The sequence below is a fragment of the Panthera leo genome, chromosome D2, assembly GCF_018350215.1.
Source record: "Panthera leo isolate Ple1 chromosome D2, P.leo_Ple1_pat1.1, whole genome shotgun sequence".
Classification (NCBI taxonomy): Eukaryota; Metazoa; Chordata; class Mammalia; order Carnivora; family Felidae; genus Panthera; species Panthera leo.
The window spans coordinates 81636128-81651784 of record NC_056689.1 but is presented as its reverse complement, the minus strand read 5'-3'; the positions used below and the strand labels follow the sequence as shown (position 1 = coordinate 81651784).

The following is a 15657-nucleotide window of genomic DNA, read 5'->3' as shown; positions in this document are numbered from 1 at the left end:
GAATGGGTGAAATACATAAAAGGGATTAAGACTATACTTCTCGGGACACCTGGGTGGCTCAGTCAGTTGGGCTTCTGACTTTGGCTCAGGTCATGATCTCACAGTTCACGGGTTTGAGCCCCGCATCGGGCTCTGTGCTGATAGCTCAGAGCCTGGAGCCTGCTTCAGATTCTGTGTCTCCCTCTCTCTTTCCCTCCCCTGCTCACACTCTGTCTCTCTTCGTCTCTCAAAAATAAATAAACATTAAACAAATTACAATAAAAAGAGTATACTCTCATGATTAACACTGAGAAATGTATAGAATTGTTGAATCACTATATTGTTCACCTGAATCTAATATAACACTGTATGTTAATTATACTCCAATCGATCAATCTATCTATGATTAAGTTAAATGAGGTCATTAGGGATGGCCCCGATCCAACCTGACTAGAGTCCTCCCAGGAGGAGGAGATCTGGACACACAGACGGACATCAGGGATGCGTGTGCACAGAGGGAAGGCCAGGAAAGTGCCCACGGAGAAAAACCAACCTGCCGACAGCTTGATCTCAGATTCGCAGGCTGCAGGACCATGAGAATAAATGTCTCATCCTTGGCTTATAGCAGTTCCCTGCACAGCAGTGGCTGAAGCTTCCTACTGACTTACATCCTCACCCAGAGTCACCCGGAAAGCCAGGGACAGGATGTGGGCCGCAGCCCTGAGGGCCGGCCCTGCTCCAAGTTCTTGTTGCCATCTGACCTTCAATCTGCAGAGGCAGCACGGCACTCTGTCTTAGGAGCCTCACAGCAGGATCCCTCGGCCCAGAGGCCCCTTCCCAGCTGCCCCGGAGGAATCTAGGTGAGCGCCAACCTGCAGAAGGCCCACCGTGGGCGGGCTCCAGGGACATCATGCCAGGGCTCAGACACACACACAAAATGCCACACTCCTGCCTCCAGAGGCTTAGCGGTGTCTGGAAGGAAGAGAGAATTGTAGTACCTGGGAGAATCAGAGAAAGCAGACAAAGAAGTAACAATCCAGGGAGAGAGTGACATAGGACGGTGACACATCCTTCCAGGCAAAAGAATCAGTGTGAGAAGGAACCCAGGCGGGGCAGGAGCTCAGCACCAAGGACAGGAGGGTGAGGGTTGTGGGGAGAGTGGTGGCAGGATATGGGGTCAGCTGGGAAGGGCTGTGACTGCCAAGCCAAGGGGCCGGCACAATCCAAACCTGTGCCTTAGGGAGCTCACTCTGGTGGCAGAGGGGACACAGACTGGGGAAGGGAGAACCCGGATCTAGGAAAGTTGGTGGAGGGGGGAAGTTGATGAGTTTGGGAAGACTCTCAGACTTCTGACATTCACAAATTAAACACATGCACGGTCACAGCCAGTTCACTGAGAATGTTCCCACTGATGCACAGAGAGCATTTAGTCCCCGCCATAACCTGTGCGTCGTGTGCTCTGGTTACCCCCATCTTACAGACGAAGAAGTTGGCGCTCCTAAAGCTCCTTGGTAACTTGCCTGGTGTTCACAGCTAAATGGCCGTAGACTCAAGACTAAACCCAATCATTTGAACATCAGACCCCAGGCTTCTACCCAACTCCGTGACCAACTAGGGCAGCAAAGCTGTGTGGCTATGGCAGGTCTCGTTCTTATGCCTGCCGTGCAGACCAGGAGGTTGACAGGGGTGCTGGGCTGCAGCCAGGCCCCCAGACTTCTAGTCCTCAGGGACCAGTGCCCCTTGGATCTCCCTGCCCCCAGGCCCTAGCAGCCCAAAGGCACACAGTGAGGCCGATGGACCCCCATCACCCAGACCACATAAGGGCCGCCTGGACCGCTAGACCCAGTGGACATCCCCTTCCTCTTAGAAGGGGTTAGACACAGTTGCATGTGTCTTTCGAGTGAGATTCAAACTGCCCGAAGATGCAATCATCAGCTTCCCGATGCCATGACTGGATGGTGATCCAGGCCCTGCCGGGGCAGCTAGCTGGCTCTTCTCGGCGCGGTGTGGCCTGGGCCGGGGACAGCCCTGCTGGGGCCGCCTCCACACCCAGATTGTACCTCCCAGTTCACCACCCACCCCACGGGCACACCCCCAGCCCGCCTGCCCCCACAGAAGCACAGTGCTAACCAGGTGCTCTCAGCGTCCACCCAAATGTCCACCTGGCTCCAACCACACCTGCTGTCTCCGGGTCCCTGGACATACACAGCCTGCTCTGCCCTCCAGCACTGATAGAGTCCCCCTAAACTGAAGCCTTCCTAGGCCAGTACCGCACCTCCCCGCATTTCCTTTTCTGGCCACGGCTAATGCCATCCCAACCCAGGTCAGAGGTCAGCCAGGTGAGGGTTTCCACCCTCCAGGCAGTTGGTCACTCCCTCCGGAGGGCACCCAGAAGCCCTTCCCTCTGAGACAGCATTTACTTGGACTGACCTGATCCTGTAATTATCAGTGACCGCCCCGCGGGCTGGGAGGGAGCCTTATGCATCCTATCTGCAAAGCCCGGCACTTGGGGCTAATAATAGTGAGAGGAGAGTAATAATAATACAAACAGACAGCCCTTATTGAGCTCATGCATTATCTCACTTAATTACAGCCTCTCGTTTGCGGAGAACTGTGAGGGAAGCATATTGGGCGTTGCCTGGAGATAGTGTGCAGTAAATGTTAGCTACTATTATTAATCACCGTTTGTTGAATGTGTGAATGAATGAATGAACGAATGAGTGAATACGTGGGCGACTCAGCCTCCCTTCTGCAAGAGTCACCTACAGCACGGACTGTCAGAGCAATACAAGCTCAGGTCCCTGGCCTGTGCACCAACCTATCTGGCTTTTGCAAGGGTACAGCTGAGTGACAGTGGGGACAGGACCAATCCCAATCAACTTTTTCTTGAACCTGCACACAACACCTGAAGCTCAGCGTCACAGAAGGCCCAGTGTCCCAGACTGTCTCCCCAGAAGAAGATAAGCCTGAGCCTGCAAACACATTCAGCACTAAGTACTCTTCCTTCCTGGGCCCTGGAACAGTCTCTGTGGGGCCCCCAGGAGAGCAGAATTCAGCGGTAGGGTGGGTAAGATCCTCTGGGACAGGGCCACAGCCAGATGCCGGCAGGCACACCCAAGGAACTTTGGCCATCACCCAAGGACCTGAACCACAATGAGGAAGTGGCTCTGGGCCCCGCCAGCTGTATCCTAGGCCCATGGGGGTCTGGGAGCACACAGGGCTCAGCTCAGGGCAGGAAGCGTGCACAGAGCACCCACTGCCTGCCAGACACAGTGCAGCTTCTGGGGACACAGCGATGGCCGAGAGAGATGTCCCCACTCGTCACAACCACACAGTCTGGAGGCTGACAGACTAGGAAACAGAGTCAAGAGAGGACGGAAACTGGGGCCGTGGGTCCTGAGATCACACCCTCTCCTGCCACCCTGATGACTTTGTCCACACCCACCACCTCTTGTGCTGTTATTTTCATAATATTTAAAAAAAAATTCTAACGTTTATTTTATTTTATTTTTTTAGATACAGAGAGACAGAGTGTGTATGGGGCAGGGGCAGAGAGACAGGGAGACACAGAATCCCAAGCAGGCTCCAGGCTCCAAGCTGTCAGCACAGAGCCCGACACGGGGCTCGAACTCATAAACTGTGAGATCATGACCTGAGTCGAAGTCGGATGCTCAACCGACTGAGCCACCCAGGTGCCCCTAATGTTTATTAATTTTTGAAAGTGAGAGACAGCATGAGCAGAGGAGGGGCAGAGAGAGAGAGAGAGAGAGAGACAGAATCCAAAACAGGCTCCAGGCTCTGAGCCATCACCAACAGAGCCCGTTGCAGGGCTCGAACTCACAAACCATGAGATTGTGACCTGAGCTGAAGTCAGACACTTAACCAACTGAACCACCCAGTTGCCCCCTTAATATTTTTTTAATCAAAAAAATGTAAGAAAAAAAAAAAGTAAGACGTTTTGGAAGAGGAGAACCAGTATTATTTGCCATAAGTAGAAAGTAACTAAAAATTGGGGCACCTGGGTAGCTCAGCCGGTTGAGTGTCCGACTTCGGCTCAAGTCATGATCTCGCAGTTTGTGGGTTCGAGCCCCGAGTTGGGATCTGTGCTGACAGCTCAGAGCCTGGAGCCTGCTTTGGCTTCTGTGTCTCCCCCTCTCTCTACCCCTCCCCTGCTCATGCTCTGTGTCTCTCAATAATAAATAAACGTTAGGAAAAAAAAAAGTACTTAAAAACAAAAGCCTAACCACCTTGAGAAAGAAGTGTTCATTCGTGTGTCCACTTCAAACCCCCTCCTGTCCCACACTCTGGGACACCCGGTGTTCCCTTCAGGAGAACTTCAGGGGAGCTTCAGCTCCTGCCCCCACCCAGAGAGGAGGCAGGGCTGATGGGCACAGGGGACAGGGGAAGGGTTTCCAGAAGCAGGAGGGGGAACCCCCTGTAGCAGAAATGGGGGCAGTGGAGGTAACAGATGAGTTAGAGAGAGCAGCTGTGGTAGGAAGAGAGGAATCTGCCAGCAGGGGAAGCAGAGGGCGCAGGGGCGGTGGGAAGCCCCTGGGGACGAGTACGGGCGTCTGTGTGAGCTAGAAAACAACCTAGGACTCCCCAAGGGGAACTGTCCTAGTCTATTCGGCCTGCTATAACAGAATACCATAGACGGAGTGGCTTGTAAACAGCAGACACTATTTCTCAAAGTTCTGGAGGCCGGCAGTCCAAGATCAAGGTGTTGGCAGACCTATCCGGGGAGGGTCTGCTTCCTGGTCCGTAGCATTGTCAGGCTGTGTCCTCACAGGGCAGAAGAGGTGCGGGAGCTCTCTGGGGTCTCTTCGTAGGGACACTAGTCCCACTAATCACCTCCTAGAGGCCCCATCTCCTAATACTATCATGTTGGGCACTAGGATTTAACAGTTAAATGGGGGGGAGGGGACACAAACATTCAGGCCCTAGCAGGAATGTTCACAGGGTGGGGGCTCTGTGGAGTCGTGCTTACCTCGAGGACGTCAGGAGGCCACCTGGGACTCGGGGATTCTGTCTTACGAACAGGTGGAGCCTGGGAGTTTTCAATGGGGGGTGGTGTGCACGATAAGGTGGGAGTTAGAGAGCCGTTCTGCTTCCCTGGGGGGCAGGACCAGAAAGCGGGGCAGACTGCATCTGAAGGAGTGGGGTTTGCCCGAGGCCGAGGCGGGGCTGCCAGCTGCCGGGCCTGCCATGCCCAGCTCTCCCGTCCTTCTCAGTACACAGAAGACAGCCAGCACCATGCTGCACCCCAGCACAACCTGGCATCTCTGGATATGGGGAGAAGACACCCTGAAGAAACAGTTGCTGGGCTCTCCTGGCCCCCAGCTCCCCCTCTGACCTGGCTGCGGGGGCCCCGGCAAGAGGCCAGTGTCCCAGATAGGAGGGAGACCAGGTAAGGTATGCTCACAGCAGGCCTTTGGGAAGGGTTCTGGCACCCACCACACTCCACTTGGACTCCAAGATGCAAAACACACCCCCCCCCCCCCACCCCGGCCACCTCCCGACCGCTGGTGGACACATGAATGTCTTCCGGGGTTGATCTGCCTGGTTTTTATCATGCCGTGTAAAAGTAAAGCTTCAGGCTATTTTAATCGTATCATATATGCATGGACTTCATATTCCGGTGAACGCAGCTTTCAAAGGCATCTCCGTTTTCTGAAGAAGACGATTCATTTGTAATCAGCAAGATAAAACCGTTTTAAGAAACAAGTGTTCCTGGGGCACCGGGGCGGGGGGGGGGGTGCTCAGTCAGTTAGGCGTCCGACTGCACCGCGGGTCATGATCTCACGGTCTGTGGGTTCAAGCCCCAAACCGGGCTCTGGGCCGACAGCGTGAAGCCTGCTTGGGGTTCTCTCTCTGCCTCTGCCCCTGCCCCGCCCTCTTGCTCTCGCGCTGTCTCTCAAAATAAACAAGTAAATAAGTAAATAAATAAATAACTTAAAGCAATAAGTTGTTAAAGGGTGCCTGTGTGGCTCAGCTGGTTCATCTTCCGACTCTTGGTTTTGGCTCAGGTCGCGATCTCGGGATTAGTGGGTGCAAGCCCCACATCGGGCACCACGCTGACAGTGCAGAGCCTGCTTGAGATTCTCTCTCTCTCTCTCTCTCTCTCTCTCTCTGTCTCTCTCCCTCTGCCCCTCCCCCGCTCACTCCTTGTCTTGCAAAATAAATAAACGTCCAACAATTTTTAAAAATAAAATAACTTGCTATTAAAAAAAGAGACAAGTGTTCTTAGCACCTCTTAGGCGTGCGCCAGTCTCTTCTTTTCTTTCCTGGAGCGCACGTAGTCATGGAGAAATCCTGCGGTCCAGCACCACTTGAAGGGGGGCCTCCTAAGGCTATAAAGTCTATAGCTGGGGCTCCCCCGCCACTTGTGAAAGGAACCGGTGAAGGAGGTGACACAGGCAGAGGCCCAGCAGGGGGAGAGGTCTCCCCCACCCCGCTCTCCATGCCACCCCGCGGTCACGGCCACGGACTCTGCGCGGCCAGCTTCTGCGGGCTTGGGGCCCCGTGGGAGGGCAGGATGGCAGCGGGCGCACCTACCCGAGAGCGACCGCACTGCGCGCTGGCTCCCACCGCCTGACCGTGGAGATGCGGCTGCGGGTTCTTCCCTGCGCGGTTCTCGCACTGTCCATTTAGGGGGCAGCGCTCAGGCCCTCTCCACAGTGCGCTGCCCCGGGGGGACTCCGGGGCAGGAAGCAGAGGCTGCTTTCAAGAGCCAGGTGACCCAACTGCAGTGGCTGTGAGTGTTGCCTGTCCCTTGGGAGCATTGCTGCCCCCTCCCCGCCCTTGTGGGAGCTCAGGAGCCGCACCCACACCAGCTGATCTGGCCTTCGTGGGTTCCAGCCCCGCCTGGCACTCTGTGCTGACAGCTCAGAGCCTGGCACCTGCTTTGGATTCTCTCCTTCTCTCTGCCCCTCTCCAGCCCTTGCTTTCTCTCTCTCTCTCTCTCAAAAGTAAATAAACGTTGAAGAAAAAAAAAAAAAAAAAAAAAGGAGGCCAGTGTCCTGGATAGGAAGGATCAAGGACAGAAGGGTGGTCCTCCAGACTGAGAAGAGACTTAGGGGCACAGAGTTACCGGCATGAGGCTGCCTGTTCTGGGACACACTGCAGGCCCTGCCGGGTGAGGAGCGCTGACCTGGACAGCATGGTGGTCCCTGACATGGTGATGGGGACACCGAAGGACGGGCACCACCCTCACCATCTGGGCCCCTGAATACTCTTGGAGTCAGGTAGCGTTCTGGATGTTCAAGATACTCGATTGACAAGGATTTGTGCTCCGAAGGGGCTTATAATTAGTGAGGGGCAGCACATAAACCAGTAAGCAAACGAATCAGGTAGGTGACAGGCTTTTGGGAAAGCCTGTGGGACAGGTTGCCTTTTGAGCCAAGACCTGAATTCTTTCTTTTTTTTGGCAGAAATCTGGGGGCAGAGTAGGTAGAATTGGGGAAACAGCAAGTAGGAAGGTCTTGAGGCGGGAACACACCTGCTGGCTGCTAGGATCCAAAAAACCATGGAGCGTGAGATTGACATCAGATGGTGGAAGGTGGGGCAGAGATGGCGGGGGAGGGGCAGGGGGCATAGTTCAGCTTTTAGTTGTTTCTTTTATGTGTGTGAGTCTTGTCAACCCAACATGCACCCCCTGCCCAGGGCAGAAGCCCTAAAATTACTAAGTGGTAGGTACGATCAGTTACTTATATGACTATATTAGCATACGTTATAAACCTAATACAATATAAATATTTTTGTGTATTGTCATTCATGAGGCCCTCTGCCACGCGGGGCTTGTGCTGCAAGCTGGGGGGCCTGGGAGTGCAAGAAACCTGGGTTTTTCCGCTATCCGGAAGCTCCTAGAACCTGGCTCCCCAGCCTTGTTGAGGGGGCATCTTAAAGGTACAGTACCACTTTCTAGAAATCTTTATAGATGTCGTAAAGTTGACGTCCACACTCACAGCAGCTGGGAAATGACTGCCCCGGCAGGTAAGGTCACCTGAAAAGGTACCACCACGTCTGCCTGGATGAGTTTAGCTCAGCACAAATGCAGAAGGGGCTATGGACCAGGCAAACCTTTATCATGCCCATCTGCTGGTTCCCTTTCCTTGAGAAAGGCACGGGGAAGCGTTCGACTTCTGCAGTGGGGTTACGGAGTCAAAGTTCAAGCCCAATATCCCAAGAGCCCCGGTGGCTGGCTTTGTTTGCTAAGTGACTGACTCTGGAATATGAACAAGGTGCCAATGAAAGTACCCAGTCTAAGGGCATGAGAGGGAGGCTCAGGCACAGCCAAGACATCCCCGGAATGCAGTCTCTGCTGGTAGCTGCCTAGGTGTTTATTCATTAGAGGCAGGGAGTCCTTGGCTAGCTCAAGTTCAAAGGGGCATGGGTGGCCATAAGTGCCCAAACCAGGCGATAGTTTTCTAAGGGAATTTTAGGATCTCAGACTGTCTCTCGGTTACTGTCGAGCAGGTAATAGAGAAGTACGTGTTTGTTCTAATGGGGAAGCGTGACTTAATCCTGTACTGGAAGCAGGAGTTGTGTGGGTCAGTTTCTCTATTCTGCAGGCTAGAAAAGCCACTCTGAGCCCGCGTGAAACTAAGCAAGAGGAAAATTCTGTGTTCGTTCAGGTACTCGGTGCAAGTTCCTGGAGAGGGTTTATTTATTTATTTATTTTTATTTTTTCAATATATGAAATTTATTGTCAAATTGATTTCCATACAACACCCAGTGCTCATCCCAAAAGGTGCCCTCCTCAATACCCATCACCCACCCTCCCTTCCCTCCCACCCCCATCAACCCTCAGTTTGTTCTCAGTTTTTAAGAGTCCCTTATGCTTTGGCTTTCTCCCACTCTAATCTCTCTCTTTTTTTTTTTTTCCTTCCCCTCCTCCCTGGGTTTCTGTTAAGTTTCTCAGGATCCACATAAGAGTGAAAACATATGGTATCTGTCTTTCTCTGTATGGCTTATTTCACTTAGCATCACACTCTCCAGTTCCATCCACGTTGCTACAAAGGGCCATATTTCGTTCTTTCTCATTGCCACGTAGTACTCCATTGTGTATATAAACCACAATTTCTTTATGCATTCATCAGTTGATGGACATTTAGGCTCTTTCCATAATTTGGCTATTGTTGAGAGTGCTGCTATAAACATTGGGGTACAAGTGCCCCTATGCATCAGTACTCCTGTATCCCTTGGGTAAATTCCTAGCAGTGCTATTGCTGGGTCATAGGGTAGGTCTATTTTTAATTTTCTGAGGAACCTCCACACTGCTTTCCAGAGTGGCTGCACCAATTTGCATTCCCACCAACAGTGCAAGAGGTTCCCATTTCTCCACATCCTCCCTGGAGAGGGTTTATACATGTCTTCGCTTTATCAAAATAGTTAGCTCTTAGGGTATAGAGAAGAGACAAGTCAGATTTTAGCTTTCAAAAAGGAACATGTCCTTATGGGCTAAGCTTCTGTCTTTGCTTTTAAAAATCCATTTATTGTAAAATAAATCACAAACACAGAAAACTTCACAAATCAAATCCTTGGCTTAACAAATTATTTCAAGGCAGATGCCATCAGGTTAAGAAATAGAACTTTGGGGGCACCTGGGTGGCTCAGCTGGTTAAGCGTTCGACTCTTAATTTTGGCTCAAGTCATGATCTCATGGTTTGTGAGATTCAGCCCTGAGTCTGGCTGAGGGTGTAGCCTGCTTGGGATTCTCTCTCTCCCTCTCTCTGCCCCTCCTGTGCTCACTCTCAAAATAAATAAATTAACTTTAAAAAAAAAAAAGAAAGAAAGAAACAGGACTTTGCCAGTAACCCCAGAAACCCCATCCAATTACCAGTCCCTGTTCTAACCACAACCCTTCCTGTGGCCCCTAAAGTGACCATTATGTGGACTGTTATGGTAGTAACTTTCTTATGCTTTTTTTTTAAAGAACTTTGTGTGTGTGTGTGTTTATTTATCTTTGAGAGACAGAGCATGAGCGGGACAGGGGCAGAGAGAGGGAGACAGAATCCGAAGCAGCTCTAGGCTCTGAGCTGTCAGCACAGAGCCCGACATGGGGCTCGAACCCACAAACTGTGAGACCATGACCTGAGACGAAGTCGGATGCTTAACCAACTGAGCCAGCCAGGCGCCCTTCTTGTGCTTTTTTAAATGGATCTTTATCACCCAAACATGCATCCCTATCCACTATTAAAGGAAAACTGGTTTTCATAATACTTCTGACATCAAATGTGTAGATTCTCCATATCAAGCTATTCTCCAATTCTCCGACTCCACCTGAGTGGCCTACAATTTAATTCAGTTCTGACCCTAATGACCCAGCGTTAGTGCCAACCTCACAGGTTGAGAGCTCGGTCCCACTAAAGTTACTCCTAACTTCAGATGCCAATTGCAAGCAGCAGGTCCCCAGGTTACCCACCCTTCTGCCTGATTGGCTCCAATTTGAGTAATTTCCTTTATCCACTCACGGAGCTCAAAGACACACTTTGTATACTGTTACCTGCTTATTATAAAGGGTTTAATGAGAGGTACAAATGAACAGCCAGAGGTACAGAGAGTGATGTCTGGGAGGGTCCCAAACACGGGAGCTGCTGTGCCCTTGGAATTTGGGATGTACCATCCTCCTGGCACATGGATGGGTCACCAAGCCAGAAGCTCTCCAAACCCCATCATTTAGGGGTTTTGTGAAGGTTCTGCTATGTAGGCACGATTGATTCAATCATTGGCCACAGTGATTGACTCACTCCCTAACCCTCCTGCCCTCCCTGGAGATTTGGTGGAGTGGTTGGGGTGGGAAGGAGGTGGGGGTTTGAAATTCCTACCCTCTAATCTGGCAACCAGCCCCCACACACTCCTAGCACTCGGGAGATTCCAAGACTCTTAGCTCTATGCCAGGAATGGGCACAGAGCAGATAACATATTTCTTGTTATGCTACAACTGTAGTCTTACATTAGGGGCACCTGGGCGGCTTAGTTGGTTAAGCATCCAGCTTCAGCTCTGGTCATGATCTCATGGTTCATGAGTTTGAGCCCGCGTTGGGCTCCGTGCTGACAGCTCAGAGCCTGGAGCCTGCTTCAGATTCTGTCTCCCTCTCTCTCTGCCCCTCTCCTGCTTTCTCTGTCTCTGTCTCTGTCTCTCTCTCTCCTTCTCCCTCTCTCTCTCTCTCTCTCCCTCTCTCTCTCTTTCTCTCTCTCTCAAATAAATAAACGCTTTAATTTTTTTTTTTTTTAAAAGTTTAGAGCACTTGGCTAGCTCTGCAGGTAGAATGTTCAACTCTTGATTTTGGGGTCGTGAGTTTGAGCCCCATGTTGGGTGTAGAGCTTATTTTAAAAAAGGTTTATCTTTAACGTCTCTTTTAATCTCTGGGTTCCTTTTCCATCCTTTTGTGCTGACAGCGTGGAGCCTGCTTGGGATTCACTCTCTCTCCCTCTTTCTTTCCCTCTCTGTTACTGCACCCACCCCCCAAAATAAAAAAAATAATAATAAAGGAAAAGAAAAGCAGTTGCCTTTATCTGTGTTGTTACAGCCCATCCTCATTACTTTGTCTGACCTCCTGCCCTTCCTCCTCACTTAGTTCTACAAGTAACAGTATATTCCAAGCTCACCACCTGTCCTTATGCTGATGACTCAATATTTGGTGGTCTGAAGTTCATTCTCTATTAAATTCCTCAGGAAGAGCTCATGAGAACATTATTCCTTGATTGCTTCTGTGTCCATAATAATTTGTGTTTATATTTGAGAGTCAGTTTAGCTGGCTATAAAATCCTCGGCTTACCATCCCTTTCCTTGAGTTTCTTAAACATATGCTCCATTTTCTTCTGGCAGGAAGTATTCCAGTTAAAAAGTCTGAAGGTGATCTAATTTTCTTTTCCTTACAAATGCCATGTCCTTTTTTCTACATGCCCAAATTGGTTTTTTTTTTTCTTTTGTTTTTATTTTTTAAGCTCAGTAATTTTACTAAGCAGTATCTCGGTGTTGGTTATTGTAGGTCAGAAGTCTCAGGTGTGCGGTATGCTCTTTCAGTATGGATTCTCATATCCTTTTTTTTTAATTTCCAGAAATTTTTGTTGAATTATGTTTTTAATATTTTTCTTCCCTTGCTTCCTTTGTCTTCTTAATGGACTCTTCCTATCTGCATGTTTAATCTTCTTTGCCTATTTTCAATGTTTGCTATTTTTTTCTCAAACCTTTTTTTTGAATTTTTTTATTTAAAGTTCTTTTTTCTTTAATCAGATATTTCTTTTCAGGCAATATTTTTGTCTATTCACTACTGTGTTCCTTCTAATTTAGACTTAATTTGATAGAAACTTTTCTTTCACTTCTAATTGTTTTGTGAAGTCTGTTATTCCATTTCTGAGTTTTCCTAAATGTTCTTTACCCATATGTTATATCATTTTAGCTTATTTTGAGATAATAGGTTAATTCTGATCTGTTCTGTTGTCACATTTTTCTGGCATGCTTTGATAGTCTTTAGGAATGTTTATTCTGCTTCTTACTCTTTTCTTTACAGTCATTTTGTATGCAATTTGACCTCAACATTTGTCTGTTAACTCTTCTTTTGTTTTCTTATGGCACACATCACAGATTTGCGTGTCTTCCTTGCACAGAGGCAATGCTAATCTTCTCTGTATCATTCCACTTTTAGTATATGTGCTGCTAAAATGAGCATGTCTGTCACTTGTTTTTAAGTGGAATTCGTTTTCCTAAACTTTCCAATTCAGGCAGTGTTCAGAAAAGCTTTTCTGGGGCACCTGGGTGGCTCAGTCGGTTGAGCTTCCGACTTTGGCTCAGGTCACGATCTCACCGTCTGTGAGTTCGAGCCCGCGTCAGGCTCTGTGCTGACAGCTCAGAGCCTGGAGCCTTCTTTGGATTCTGTGTCTCCCTCTCTCTCTAACCCTCCCCCACTCATGCTCTGTCTCTGTCTCAAAAATAAAATAAAACATTAAAAAAAATTAAAAAAAAAGAAAAGCTTTTCTAACCCCATAGAGCTCCCCACTCTGTTGTTTTTGTGTATTGTTAAAACATACAGCACCTTGCTGTGAGAAGTGAGATGATTCATTTCCAGAAATACCAAATAAAAGCTGTACCGTCTACTTAACAACAGGTTTACAACCTATTGGAAATATGTAGGAACTCCCACCCACAGTGGAGTCCCAAACCCTTGGACATTTCACTTCCTGATTCTTCTTCCCCTCTCCATTTTGGGGGCCTATTTTTTGTGGACTTTGCAAGACACCTGAAGTGTCTGCGTCACCTCAGGGAATGCACATTTGTTCCAGTCAGGCTGCTTTTTGCCTTACCTGGGCACGGAGGACTTCCGGGGAAGGCTGTAACCTCTGTAGCACTCAGCCAATGAGGGACCAGGGGAGGGACTTACCTCTGTAGTGCTCAACCAATGAGGAACCAGGAGAAGGACTAGCATGCTAGGAGATAAGTTGTCTGCTGTCATTGCCCCCAGCGTGCCTGCCCATAGGACGCCCACTCTTGCAAGAACGTTGATTAAAGCCTCCCTTCCCTGTGCTCCCAGTATCTGCGTCCCTCCTTGGGTTGGGTTCGTGGGCTTATTTCTCACGTTGCTTTCTGAGCAAACTTTCTTGGATCCAGTCCCCTTCCCCACTGTGGTCTGGATCTTCTCTTACCTTTGTCTCTATTGCCCCTGTCCTGGTCAGTTTTGATTCATTTCCTGAGGTTTCTCTTCTGTGTGTGCCCTGTTCTAGAAGCAAGCCTTGGCAGGGCCATTTTGAGAGTTCACAGGGCCCGCGCTGCTGCAGCCCCTTTTGACCTTCTTCCCCAGAGCCCCTTGCAATCATTAGCTGTTGGAAGGGGCAAAACCACTCCGGTTTCAAATGCCCTTCTCAAAATTCCCCTATACCTTTGCTTTTTGATGGCTTTTAATTATGGACCACTTCTTTCATTGTAGCCCTTCGGCTAGACATGGCAGATGTCAGACATTTTGTCACTGCGCCGCCACCTGTTATCACACTTGGAGGAAAAATGGAGATCGTACTCTAGGTGGCAGAAGCCAAGGGTGTTTGGCAACTGAACTTTCCCTAAAAATTAGTGGTTTATAATGTGGCTGAATAAATACTCTAGATAAATAGTAAGTTGACTTTGTAATTATATCATGAGTTGAAGGGAATGATAAGTGTTTTAGTATTACATCTTAATTTGGAAATTTTTGGCTTGATTATAATTTAGGTGCAATTAATATATTTTTTTTTAGTTTTTCTCAATATCAATAATAAATATTTAATTCTAAGATATTAATTGAGTAAAAAGACAAAATCTTAAATCTTGAATTAGTCTGGTAGTCTCTGTATTACAACAGAAATTAACTGAAAGATGATTTTAAATATCACTACTTTTTCAGGGGCTGGTTTAACTTTAACAATTAATCTTTTTTTTTTTTTTTTTTTTTTTTTTTTTTTTTTTTTGAGAGAGAGAATCTACATGCACATGCGAGTGGGAGAGGAACAGAGGGATATAGAGAATCTTAAGCAGGCTTCATGCCCAGTGCAGAACCTGACCCGGGGCTCAATCTCAGGACTGGGAGATGACGACCTGAGCCAAAATCAAGTCGGACACCTAACCAACGGAGCTACCCAGGTGCCCCTAAAAATTTATCTTTAAAATGAACTGAAAATTCATGTTTTGTGACAAGTGGGGAAAATCCAAGTTATGAATCACTTACAGTTCATGGTAAATTAAAACACTGGGGACAAAAAAAGAACAATCTTTTCATGGAGTGTCATTTTTATTCTCCAGCTTCAGTTCCTGGGCTGAACACTGTGGGACCAGGAGCCCAGGGCAGTGATTGAACAAAGGTCATTGGCAGATTACTCCTCAAGGGGAATAAAAAAGAATCAAGTCTCGGACAATTAGCCATTTGTAGACCAATTTAGCTGATTGTGAACGTGGCCTCGGGGGATATGAGACCTCTTCCATGGGCACGTGTGAACTCACGGGCACCCGCAGACAATTCCCAGCGCCTGACAACTTCCTACTTGGACTCTGATTTCTCTCTCCTCCCCTCTGTTCGAAGGCTTTCTTTGGCACTTGAGACATGCATGGGCGCCCACAGGCACAGCTTGGAGGTGCAGGGGATAGCCAGTGCTTCCAGGGATAAACTGTAACCAATGGAGAAAGGAATTGGTGGGTACATGCTCTACTGGGCATGCTTCACCCGCTGTCTCAGATGGACTTTAGTGGGGACCAAGGAACTGTCTTATCGTTGAGGAAACTTCATTGACTTTTCTCCCTTCCTTGGCTCACTTTCTTCATGTCTATGAAGACATGCTTCCGGGCATCACCTTCCAAAACACTATCCTCACCCAAGGCTTTGTTATGGTCTCTGCTTTTGGGAGCTCCAGACTATGACATCAACCAATTTGGGAATTATAATCCCCTATGCCTGTTCTGAGGAAGGGAGAGGGGCCAGAAGAAGTGCAGGCAGAAAGCAAAAAAAAAAAAAAGAAAAAAAAAAAAGTCCATTCAAATACAAGTTTCTGATGGGTAGGTGAGACCCTATCTTACAGTGGAGACAGGGGCATTCGTTGGTAGAGTCCCCTGGCCATAGGCTTAGGGTCACCAAACCAGCAGCCTTTGCTGGACTCTGTTCCCCAGGGCCCTTCACTTGACATTGGAGCTTCCCCTGAGTGCTCTCCCTCGAGGGA

The 15657-nt window shown here is 48.8% G+C and overlaps 1 non-coding gene across 1 annotated transcript; it reads right to left on the bottom strand.

Annotated features, from left to right (window-relative positions):
• Positions 1-12546: 12546 nt before the first annotated feature.
• LOC122202868 lies at positions 12547-12653 on the bottom strand. Its single transcript, XR_006194925.1, has one exon. It is a non-coding gene; the product is annotated as a U6 spliceosomal RNA (small nuclear RNA).
• Positions 12654-15657: the final 3004 nt, after the last annotated feature.